Below are 12,814 nucleotides of genomic sequence, written 5' to 3'. Positions count from 1 at the left end.
GTCTGGAGATAGAAAAATAAAACAGACATGTGAAGAGAGAGCAGCCTTTCAAAAGGTATGCACTTAACCACCCACACAGAAAGCAGTATTAACTGTGGCAGTTCAGTGACATTCATACACACAGAGGGATTAAATTGTTCCGAGAAGCAGTAGGATGCTGAAAACAGGCAAACTGTAACCGAGAGCTCCAAAATGCACTCACTGTCCTTTTCAGACTGCAATGGGATCAGGCACTCAGGATGTTTTGTGAAAATGGAAAAATAAATTCCATACATTTGAGAAAACTGAAGTCATTGTTCTAAACAATTCACACAGAATCTCAAATCATGAGGGTTTATATTTTTCTTTTTATTATTAAGAATAAATATGTCAGTTTTCTTTCCCTGAAGTTATAATTCACAAGTCATTGTGGAGCAGAAATGGAGTGTTCCTTTGACTAGAAATGCTCTTTCTGCATGGAAATTGGATTTATACTCTACATACTGGATCCCATTTCCTCTAAATCAATACACAATTAAATGCAAGCCCCTATTTCTAAACATAGTTGAGGTGTACAGGCTGCAATCTGCAAACTATTTATGCTGAATGTATTGTTGAAGGCTTTCACGCCTGGATTCAACTGGTTGTTGTGGGCTTTCTGGGCTGTGTGGCCGAGGTCTGGTAGATTTTGTTCCTAATGTTTTGCCTGAATCTGTGGCCGGCATCTTCAGAGGTGTATCACAGAGAGAAGTGTGTTACACACTGTGTCCAGTGAGAAGGGAATGTTTAGTGGGGTATATATTGTCCATGTCCCATTATTGTCCATGTCCCCCAGAGTGGGGAACCAATCAGTAAGTGTTTTGGGTGCTATGCAAAAGTGTGGTTGACTGCATTGTATTGCAGGTGGGGTTTTCAGTCCATTTAGTCCAGTAGCAACAGTATTAGTGAATGCAAATCCCATGTCTGGGTGGAGTTCATTGTCTATCGACTTGGCTTGCCCTTGGCCTTTGATTCTGATGTTTTTAAATAGTGGTAGCCAAGGTTTGTTATTTAAGCTGGAGTTTGTTCTAAGTATCTCTTGGTGGAAAGGAATGAAACTATTGGGATCTGGAGGCTTTTGTGTGTGCGGGGTGAGTGGGGTGGTGCTGGTGCTGGTGGTACTGGGCTCAAAGCCTCCTAATGGCATATTTACAACTTTTTTGAGACTGAGAAGACATTTCTCTTTCATGATGCATAAAACACTATGGATGGAATATGATCATCTGTGTGCAATGGCCTGTGTTGTAAGTTTGTGGGACAGAGAAATTATGTGAGTCTGTGATGAGATGATTAGGTGTCCAGAGTGTCTCAGTCAACATCCAAATACAAATGACCATTTTTGTCACACAGCAATTTACCATAGGTACATGGAACTACTCAATAAGTTGGTGGACTCTGTTGTCCTGCCAAGTTGTTGCTTCCATGCAGTTTTTTCAGTTCTTTGTCTCCACTCCTTTTGACTGCTATTACCTCACTACAGCTAGAGGGTTTTTCAGTGGCAATTCTAGGACTGGTATATTGAAATAAAGTAATAATGATCTATTGCAACATTGTGCAGGCTGTACATTTCCCTTGTAACACCAAACATAAATACTAGAAACTTACTGTTTAAAGTAGAAACTAGCTCTTTATTGCTATAAATTGCCATCAGTTGAATAAAAATCAATAATTTTTAAAAAATCAGATTTTGTAAAATAAAATGTTTTTTGAGGAAAAATCTATCTGAAGATAGTTCTATATATTATAGTCTAAAGAATATTCATTATGAAATAAGGTTTACAGTAGTTTTTAAATATGTAGTATGAGACTGTATATTCATGCAATTTTTAAAAAATTTGGTAAATGAATTTTATTAATACATTCACAACATCATGCTCTTCCAGAGGTTTCAGAACAGTTGTTTTCAGACATTTTTCTATTGAGAAGGTATTGTCTGCAGAGATATCATGCTTCTTCACTGAAAAAATATTATAAAATAAACATACAAAGTAGAGAAAAAGACCCAAGTACCACTGTCCTTTTGCAAATCTATGTACACAGAATCAACTTCATAACTCTTAAGTGCTAAGTTTCAAGAATTTCAATTAACAGAAGATTGTTTGCTGTGAATAGATCTGCACAAGGAGCTAAGTGTGAGGAGGGAGGAGTAAGCAGTAAAAATGGAAGTGAAACCCCTTGAGCAGAATACTCCACAAATCTTGGAATCTTTGTGGGAATAGCCTGAGGTTTATCATATTATTCTCTCCCTGTAGAAGATAGTCTATAATGGCAGCAGGTCATAAGAGAGACCCAGTATGGGAATATTCTAATGAAATTCCTCTACCTACGGGTAAGGCATGCATGCATTCAAAATGTAACAAAGAAATGTGAGACATGGTAGCCTAAAGTGCTGTTCATGTAGAAAACCATTATTCAAATCTAGTCTTAATAACTAGTGTAGTCAACCCACTTGAGGGTCGCCGGCCATGGAATAGGCTGACGACGATGAGGAGGTTTCATCTGGCGGAGAGCGTCAGCAACAGGAAGCGCGGGATTTCGTGATCCTGACAACTCTGCCCTGTGCTGATCTCTGGCACCTTTTATTAGGGTTTCATTGTGGGCGTGTAAAGGAGGTGGGTAGGGAGATGAGCGGGAGACCGGGAGACCTGGAGATCATCATGTGATGCATGATCTCACCTGGCTACGTGGCGGAGAGGGCGTAAAGCGCCTGAGCCTAATCCTCACCTGGGGCAAGACCATTGTCCCTGCGCTCCGTGGTGGCTGAACCAGACAGTACATGACCCGTGACTCATAGGGGGGTGAGGAGTGGCGCGGTGCGACCAGCAAGGCCGTGGAGTCCGTTAGGCCCCAACGTTTCTACCACGGTGCTGCTGGGTCAGCAGTGCATTACTACATCTCCTCCCTTTTTACATTTTAGAAAAAGGGGGGACCAAAATGCTACGGGGCGATTTAAAGGGACGCTTGTCTCCTCCGCCCGCCTGGTCAAGCTGACTAAGCTGCTTGTGTAACATTAGAACTTGGCTGCGGGTAAGTGGAAATTCGAGGGGCTTCTTGCACGCTACAGGCAATATTAGATATACATTGAACGGGCAAGATCCGATAACGGCACAATAATTAAACCAATGCAGAGCTGTACAATAGCACTCAACCATCCTCCCGGCAGCCAGCTCCAGAGGGCTGACCACCAATGGGGCAAAACATCATACTTCAGATTAGATACAACGTCTTGCAGCTCACGCACTTTCATGTGAATCAACTGGGAATTATCAGAAAGATTAAAACAACACATATTATGTACATTCTCACACAACCTTGGTGATGTAACAATAACAAATAATCAATAGCGCACGCATTGTTCAGGGTCGCTGGTGGTTCCTGCTGCTCGGAGGCCAGGACGCCCAGAGCTGGAGGTGGAGTTGATGGGCTTCGCGAAGGGCACAGGCCAGCCGCCAATAGTCTTGGTGTTACAGGAAACAAGTCCGGGCTCCCACAAGGAAGTTGCGAGGGAGACAGGCTCCGCCTTGGAGAGGGCGACCGCCGGCCGCTTCACATGAGGGGTCGAAGGCAGAGGCTGGAGCGGGCGGCGTGGCGGGCGTCGGCTCCTGGGGTGGAGCCTGGGTAGCAGAGAGTCCCGCAGACAGACAGTGGAAATGCAATAACAAATAACATAACTTCAAAAAATTAGGGCATGCAATAAATTTAAACAATAACAAACATGGCTAAACCATACATAGGCTGGATGATGTACGGAAGGAAGGCAAACCCGTGGTTGCATAATTGTCCAATGCATGGCTTTCGCTGTTTGGACTACCAAAGCCACCATGGCATGCTAGAGTCCATGGATTTCTCAAGAGCCGAGGGAGAGCTACTGATAGTCTTTAGCTGCAGGTTCAGTGATTCTCACCAGAGCAAGGTTGTGGAGAGAAGGCTAGTGTTCCAACACTATTCAAGCGCTGAAAACAGCCGGAGAGTTCCAAGGGTTAATCTATCAGGAATGTTCCTGGCTGCAATTCCAAGTTTCAGCCAGGGCTGCAGAGAGGAGAGAGAATGGCGCCAGATGAGGAGCAGCCAATACACAGCCGCCAACCTTTGAGCCATAGCTGGTCCGAATGGCAGCCTGCTGCGATCTCCAGGCGTGGAAGAATGGGTGTACTGGTTCCAGAGAGTGTCCCTCCCATCTCGCCCAGGCTGGGGGGGCACCGCCCTCTCGATGTATGGCGGGTCGGATCCTCCAGGGAGGCCCCGCCTCCATCTCCGGATGGGGCTGGTCTGGCATGCATGGCTGACTCCTGTATGGAAGAGAAAACAAGCCGACGCTTTTCCCAGGGTTTTGGCGTGCTGGCTGAGTTAATTCGCTCTTATAGATGACAATGGAAAGCCCAAGCCCCGAGTGGGGCGGCAATTTTGATAGAGAATAGAGAAGAGTACTTTGATATGGTCTGCTGGATGAGACCTTGATTAGGTCAGTAGGGGGAACTACTCCCCCCCTTCTTTCAAGTATTTTGGCCAAGCTTTCGTTAGGGCGAAGTTGGCCCATTCCGACAATCCATCACTTGCAACATTCAAAGCTGCTTAAGAGATACAAGGCAGGAATTGCCCGGCGCTTAGGAGAAGGGAGAGGTCATATCCAGGTCGGATGTTTGTTTGTAAAACAATCCCAATCACCGCCTTGCTGTGTGGGTTTTTTGCAAAGCAACTTAAACAATTCACAATTATAGTCATATCGTAATAGCATCTCTAGGAAAGATGTAGAGAAGATGCAAAGAAAAACAGTTCCTGGGCTTGGAGGTCGATCTGGCAGAGCAAATTGAGAGGGGTTGCAAAACCCCTTTATCAGATCCTAGATCTAGATGGGGTGCCAGCCCATTAGAAAGAGGGAGGGTGTGCAGAAAGGAAGGCAGGGGAAGGGTTTGGAAGTCAGCTCTACCTTCCCTCCGGGTATGACTTTGGGTCGGTTTGAGCTCGCTTCCTACCTTCACAGCCGGAGGCTGTGTAAGATAGGTGTTGAGAGACCCCTTGGCACTGTGACTAGCCAGGAGCCAGCAGAGAATGTGGGAGCATGAAAATGATTTCGCTTCATATAAATCCCTCGCTACGCCAATGTGGCAGTGTAGCCCGTGATGGGATCTAAGGAAAAGGTTCTCAAGGAGAGGTTTGAAGAAAAGTTTTGAAGGTTTAAACTAAGATGGAGGCGGCTTGAAGCAGGTCCCATCGGGTATCCTGGGGAACACGCACGAAGCTGTGGTCCCCGCTGCGCGGATGCTGTAATGGGCTGCCTTTCAAGGCATTGGCACATAATCAGAAGGAGAAAAATTTTAATTGAAGCACAAGAGCATAGCTTAGAAGCAATGGAAAATCCCCTATGAGGGGAAGACTTTAGGGCCCTCTTGAAAGGGGGCAAGACATGCAGAACATACATAGGCATACAGAGCAAAATAATATAAAGTAACAAGGAGGATTACAACTCTGATTTGAGATCTTGCTCTCTCTGAGGTACTGACGATTTTGCTGCCATGGGAGCTTTGAGCTTAGGCTTTGCACATTGGTGCGAGAGGTTATGAGATCTGGTTTGAACCTTACAGCTGGAGAGGGCCAAGGGGCTTCTTCTTCATCGAAGGACTTTTGGCTTAAGGCCATTGTGTGAGCATCTTCCTTTCCATGCCTCATTGTCCTGTAGATTGGCTATGGGGCATTCTGAGGAGGGTTCAAAACGGCAGTCCTCTTCCACAGCATTTCTTCTGCTGCAATTCAGTGACTGTGGACTCTGCAGAGATTTTTGAAATGCGTACATTCTGGGGCACTGGCGGAGGCATGGTGACTTTGGAAGTAGAAGGGGCTAGCAGAGCAGGAAGTATAGACGAGGGGAGCGAGCAACGAGATTTTAGATTAGCTGAACTTAGATTAGACTTAAGTGAGAGCATAGAGGCAGGGTGTTCAGGGTGAACTTGGCAGTTTCAAGCGGGATGTTTGTCCATACTTGGATGTGGATGGCTCCTTGGTGCATGGGGTCGATGACCCCTGGGATGATGAACAACCCCTGTTCAGCGGGCGAAGCTTTGGCAAGACTCAGCCTAATGGTCTCCGTGGGGATGGGATCACTATACTGGAGCTGGAGCAGCCGGCATCTCAGGGGAGCTCCGGGAAGGGTTTGAGGTGCGGATCTTTGTTCCCGGCTGGGGAGATGTCTGGGCTGGCCTCCCCAGCTGGCATTGGGAGCCCGCCCTAGACTTTCCTGGGGGTCTTCGCCTCTGGGGAGAGACCTCCTCCGTCAGGGTTGTAGGCCCCCCGCCGGCAGCAGCCTACACCGAAATGTCCTGGCTTGCCGCACTGAAACACTGTTTCCCGGCTGCCTCCATGGCAGCGGAGAGGGCGTATGCCAGAAGGCTGGCTTGATGGGCTTAAAGACCGATATCCTGGCAAGCTTTGAGCATGTCGGCCAGCTCGGGTTCCTTCCTAGGCCTGTGATCGCTGGCGGCACTCAGCGAGGCGTTTCTCCTTGGCAAGGCGCTTTGGCGGAGTTCGCCTGGCCTCCTCGTCAACCTGTTTCTTGAGGGCCTCCTGGAGCCTGTTCACAAACTCGGGCATTCTTGGGGTTTTGCCGGATGGTGGAGAAACTCTGGGTTGGCTGGCCGGCATTGGGGACTTTGATAAATGCCTTATAGGCGCACTCAGAGGCAACCGTAAGGGTGGCCTCAGGCAGGACAATCTGATCGCTGGGGTTGGCGAAAGCATCGAAACCGTGAAAGCTGGGCTGCTGTGTAGGCGCCGAGGCCGGCTGCCCCCTGCTAAGGCATTGCTGGCGGAACTCGCCTCCCAGATCACAAATTGTGTCGGGCTCAGAGCATGCGGAAGGTGGTCTTCCAGTCGCCCAGAACCATTAAGTGACTCGCGACTGCTCCTCGAAGCATGCTTCTCACATATGGGCTGGTGATTCCTTATCGCCCCGCGACCGCTTCGGCGGAGCTCGTGAGGATATTATAGCTCAAGGGGCGGTACTCGACAACCCGCCGAACTATGCCATCCTCGGGTATCTGTGAAGTGGACGGGCACAATGCAAGGATATCGCATCGCCTTCTCCGGCCAGGGTTTCTTTCTTCTGCAGATCGTGGGCTAATAATGCCTGGGCGTAGAAGTTTTGAAACCCGCTTATTACGCGGGCGCCACGATGCAGCGCTTCGAAAATGAAGGCGGAGCAGTAGAGGCCGAACCGCTGGAGAGGTTTGGAATGGGCTAAGGAGCAGCAAGGCAGAAGGAGGACAGGCCCAATTTAGTGGATAGAGAAAAATTCGCTGAAATTGAAGGTGAAAGATCAAAGCGAGGGCTGCCTACAAGCAAGGGAGCCATAGGTCTGCAGGCTGATATTTACATAACATTGTCTCCACGCCAGTAGCGCCACATCGGGCGCTACGAGGCTCTGTGCTAAGAGTGCGCCTCGATGTTTTCCCCAGTCCTTAAGATTCAATGTCCTCTGGGTACCATGGACACTGAGCTTCAATCTCCTCAACCAATTTGGCGCAGCTCCCTCTTTACGGGACCCTGCCGCATTTCGCTAACGCTTTCAGTTCGCCGTCAACGTGCTTTGTCATAAGCCCTGCTTTTTTGCAAGCTCCCATACTCACCGGGTGTTCCGGCCGGACGAGCGTCCTAGGACGGTCTCTGGATGCGCCGATCCAGAGGACAGGCTTATACCGAACGGTGGTCCCTGGATGCCGATCCGGACTTCGCAGTCGCCCTTCCCCAGGCGACGGTGAGCAGGGTGGTGCCCCAGGATTCCCCGGTTTCGCGCACCAGCTTGTAGTCAACCCCGCAGGGTCGCCGCTAAGGAATAGGCGGTGACGGAGTGAGGTTTCTATCTGGCGGAGAGCTGCCAGCAACAGGAAGCTGATTTCGTGGATCCTGACAACTCTGCCCTGTGCTGATCTCTGGCACCTTTATTAGGGTTTCATTGTGGGCGTGTAAAGGAGGTGGGTAGGGAGATGAGCGGGAGACCGGGAGACCTGGAGATCATCATGTGATGCATGATCTCACCTGGCTACGTGCGGAGAGGAGCGTAAGCGTCTGAGCCTAATCCTCACCTGGGGGCAAGACCATTGTCCCGCCCGTGGCTGAGCCAGACAGTCCATGACCCGTGACTCATAGGGGATGAGGAGTGAGGGTGCGGTGGGCGACCAGCAAGGTCGTGAGGGTCCGCTACATGCCCCAACGTTCTACCACGGTGCTGCTGGGTCAGCAGTGCATTACTACAACTAGTGATTTAAATCATGATTTAAATCAAATCCACTTTAATTGCCAAGACATTACTGAGCTGTAGTTATTTATCAATTACTAATTTTAAAAAGTTCCCAAAAGACCTTTGGTGGGAGAAATGGCAGATGTGGGGATGGGGGGCTAAGATAAGGACAATGGTGCAGATGTGGGTGGCACCTGCAAAAATGTGTGCATTTCCATCCACGTGATGAACAAATGCACTTTGACTACAATCTTTTTTTAAAAGTCTATAACAATCTTGGTTTAAGAAGATTAAAAGCAAAGCAGGGGAAACCTCAAAAGCAGAAGAAATGGAAGCTATCATGTGATTATTTCTCAAAATTTCCATATGGAAACAGCCCTCTGCTTTGATCTTGTTGGAAAGATTGTCTGTATACACTGTGTAGATGGGAAAATGCATATTTTTGAAGGTCCTATCCACCCCAGCACTAACCTCCACCCTTTTACAGCAATTAACTTCTCTTCACCCCACCAGAGGGCTTAAAAAATAAATAAATCAGAGATTGCTGGATCATTACAGTACAGCAACATTTTAACAGTCCAGTGCCACTACATTCTAGTTCCTTTAAATTCACAGCTTTCATTTTTTAAAAAAGTCTTGAGCTGGCTTCCCTGTTCAAATGCAGTATAATCCCAAACACTGCTATACAGAGGCATACCTAGACAAACTGAAGCCCTGGGCAAAACCTGAGTTTGATGCCCCCCCATGGGCGGCCACCCTCCCCCACCATGACCAAACAATGATTTTTTCCACCAGGTCATTTCAAAGTCACCATCACATTATAGAACATCCCCAAACTCACAAATCTGAACACAGCAATGGGCCATGCCACACAGCAGAAATAATTTTTGGAAAACCTTTTCAAAATGCTTTCAAAATGTTTTATTACTGCTATGAAAACATTTTATGGTGTTGTATCCAGTCCCCCCAATTGGCCCAGATTCTCCTTCTAAATCCGCCTTAAAAGGAGAATCTGGGGTTCCCAGTTTAAACAACATTGAAAGTGGTGCTATTTTGGGGTGGATTCTCCCCCACCCTGAAACAGCATCTCTTTCAATGTTAAAACTGGGGACCTCAGATTCTCCCTTTAAATCCATGCCGAAGGGGGTGGATTTAATAATAATAATAACCTTTATTAGGCATTGAGATAGTAAAAGAAAGAAAGAAAACAAGCATTGGCAGGAAGGGAGTGGATTTAAAAAGAGAATCTAGGGAAATTTAGGGGGTGCCTGTTGTTAGGGGTGCAATTATTAAGATAGCAGCACCAAAAATTTCAGAGTATCTTCATGAGACCCTACTGATGATACCACCCAGGTTTGGTGAAGTTTGGTTCAGGGGGTCCAAAGTTATGGACCCTCAAAGGTGTAGCCCCCATCTCCTATTAGCTCCCATTGGAAACAATGGGGGATGGGGGCACTCCCTTTGGGAGTCCATAACTTTGGACTCCCTGAACCAAACCTCACCAAATTCGGGTCATATCATCAGAAGAGTATCCCGAAAGATCCCTGAAATGTTGGTGCTGCTAGCCTAAAATCTGAGCCCTCTGCATTTTCCAAAAATGGAAAAAACACTGAAAATACAAAATCCCCCACAAACGAAGCTGCCCACTTTGCCCAATGGGAGGAACGCCTCTGCTGCTATATCCTCCCCTAAACCCATTGACTCCAACAGATGTTAAAGGATCAAACTCTGCCTAGGACAGTGTTTACAATGTATACACCAAGGGTCCCTAACATGGTGCTTGTGAGCTCCATAGTGCTCTCTGAGACCTTTTCTGGCACCCACCAAATGATTTTAGGAAGTGGGTGGGTCAGACAGGTCTTCTGCCCAGCAAGGCTTTATATTCACCACTGGAGATTTGCTTGGATGTGCAGATTTTTTAAAACTGTTGTTCTGGCAGCTGCCACCACAGTACAAGGATCTGCACTGTATGACTTAAGCAAAGCTGTGGAAATTGTTTAATGGCAGGCTCTGCCTCCTTCAGCAGCCATTTTGTTGCTGTGCCCACCATGCCATGTTAGAATTCCAAAAAAGGTAGGGGACCCCTGGTTGTACACTTTCCCCGTTATAGACCAGGAACAAAAAAAAGGGTTAGGCATTCCCTTTTAAAAATGAATGCTGAGAATCTAAAAGGGATAACAAATACTGGTAACAGATGACTATATTATTGCTCAACAGCAATCTAGTGGTTGTTTATTTTAAAAAAGCCCACAGTGAGTGGGAAATGGCAGCTGCACCAGGCTGAGGCAAGGAAAGTGGGTGGGAGAACTGTCATGAAGACAATCCATTGCTGCTGTGAATGCTTCCAGTTTTTCTTTTTAAAAGCAGCAATTACTAGATCACTTTAGCATGCTAACATTGTAATGATCTACTGCTACAATCTACTCACTCCTCTGAATTCCCTGTTTTCTTTTCATTCACATTGGCAACCAGAGCTATGTGGAAACTAATGGCAAATTACCACAGCAAACTGTCACCTATTTTCACCAAACCTTATGCACTGCAAGAAGCAAAGTGCTAATATAAGAAAAATACCTTGAAATGAAGAAAAACAAGTGACTGTTATTAAGATAGAAATGATCTATGCAAATTCAAAACATAACTTGAATTAACTTAAACATGTGTTCAGATGGACAAAATCTAGATGACAGGTGGACCCTCCTTCCAGCAGGTGCCGTGTTCATAATTAGGGCTGTGTGCACAACTGTGTACCGTGTGCAAAGTCAGATAAGACATGGGCACCTGATTGGCACCTCAATTGTATATAGTTGGCACAGACTACAGGGTGATGTGTGCCTGGAAACACCTGTGGTCTGGCGGAGTACTTTGACAGTAGTTAGCAATAAACAGAACTGCACTGGTGACTGTGTGTCTTTCGGTTCTTGTTTGCATTGCATCCTGCAAGGTGACCTACTCACGAGTAAGCCGCTGCTTCAACATAAACATCATTACAGAAATGCCTTATTTTAGCCTCCTGTAAACAAAACCTTACAGAGCCAGTGTGGTGTACTGGTTAAGAGCAGTGGGTTTGATTCCCCACTCCTCCTTATGAAGTCTGCTGGGTATCTTTGGGTCAGTCACAGTTCTCTCAGAACTCTCAGCCCACGCAGAGACAGTAATGGCAAACCACCTCCGCACATCTCTTGCATTGAAAACCCTATGGGATCATCATAAAACAGCTGTGAGTTGACAGCACACACAAACATAGCCTATTACTTCATCCTATATATTATTACAAAATAATTTAAGTACAGTAAGACTTATTCCAAGTAAATGTGCTCACTATTTAATATGTTAGTATGTTTTCCATGTTTATTTTAAATGGCCTTTTTATTTGTTTTACTTCTTTATTTTGCATCCAGTATAAACAGTATTCAATTTTATCAACGGGGGAGGGGGGGGAGAGAGAACAAAAATTAAGCCTTTTCTCACTGGAAAAAAATGCTGGACTGATTTTATCTTACTGGGGTGGGGTGGGTGAGCCCTGATCTGGATAGCCCATGTTAGCCCAAGCTCAAGAGCTTTTCCAGTTGGCTCTGGTTATTATTTCGATGGGGGCCAAGTTAACCAACGAAATCCAGGGTTGCTTCGCAGAGGCGGCAATGGCAAACCACCTCTGTTAATCTCTTGCCTTGGAGTGCCCTCCAAGTCGCCATAAATCGACTGTGACAGCCCGGAAACCACTCAACACTTCACCGACTGCGATTTGATGGAGGAAAAATACAGATAATTTAAATTTCCCCTTGCGGCAGGAAAATAGCTGGAGTGGCTTTTTCTATACAGAAAACGACAGGGCACATCCTCCCCACATTGTTCTCTTCTTTGAAAAAGCCACCCTAAAACAATCTGTAACGCGCATCTACTCTGCAAGAGATAGGCTATTTTCTTTACCAGGAGGAATTCTGGTGGGCCGCTACCGTCTCTGAGCTCGGATGGGTATAGGGCAGGGGTTGGGAACCCGCGGCTCACAAGCCGCATGCGGCTCTTCCGCCGCTGTTCTGCGGCTTCATGAGCCAAGCCGCCGGCCCCATCCTCGCCCGCCCTGCAGGCAGCAGGGCGGGTGCATCTATCGCCCACGGCCGGCTAGGCCGCGGGCTTGCTTCCCGCCCGCCCCGCTACTTGTGGGGCAAGTGCTCTCCCAGCGGCCGGCCAAGCCGAGCCACCGGCCCCATCTTCGCCCGCCCTGCAGGGAGCAGTGGGGGCGCATCGATCACCCAAGGCCAGCTAGGGGCGAGTGCTCTCCCGGCAGCCGGCCAAGCCGAACCAAGCCGCCGGCCCCATCTTCGCCCGCCTTGCAGGCAGCAGGGCGGGCGCATCCATCGCCCACTGCCAGCTAGGGGCAAGCGCTCTCCCGGCGGCCAGCCAAGCCGAGCCACGGGCCCCATCTTCGCCCGCACTGCACGGAGCAGGGCAGGCGCATCCATCGCCCAATGCCGGCTAGGCCGCTTCGCGGGTTTTGCCTCCCTCCCGGCTCGCTGGTTGCGGGGCTGCTGGCCCCATCCTCACCTGCCCTGCAAGCACGGGGTG

Source organism: Sphaerodactylus townsendi, linkage group LG07 (assembly GCF_021028975.2).
Source record: "Sphaerodactylus townsendi isolate TG3544 linkage group LG07, MPM_Stown_v2.3, whole genome shotgun sequence".
Taxonomy (NCBI): domain Eukaryota; kingdom Metazoa; phylum Chordata; class Lepidosauria; order Squamata; family Sphaerodactylidae; genus Sphaerodactylus; species Sphaerodactylus townsendi.
Note: the sequence above shows the minus strand (reverse complement) of the source record.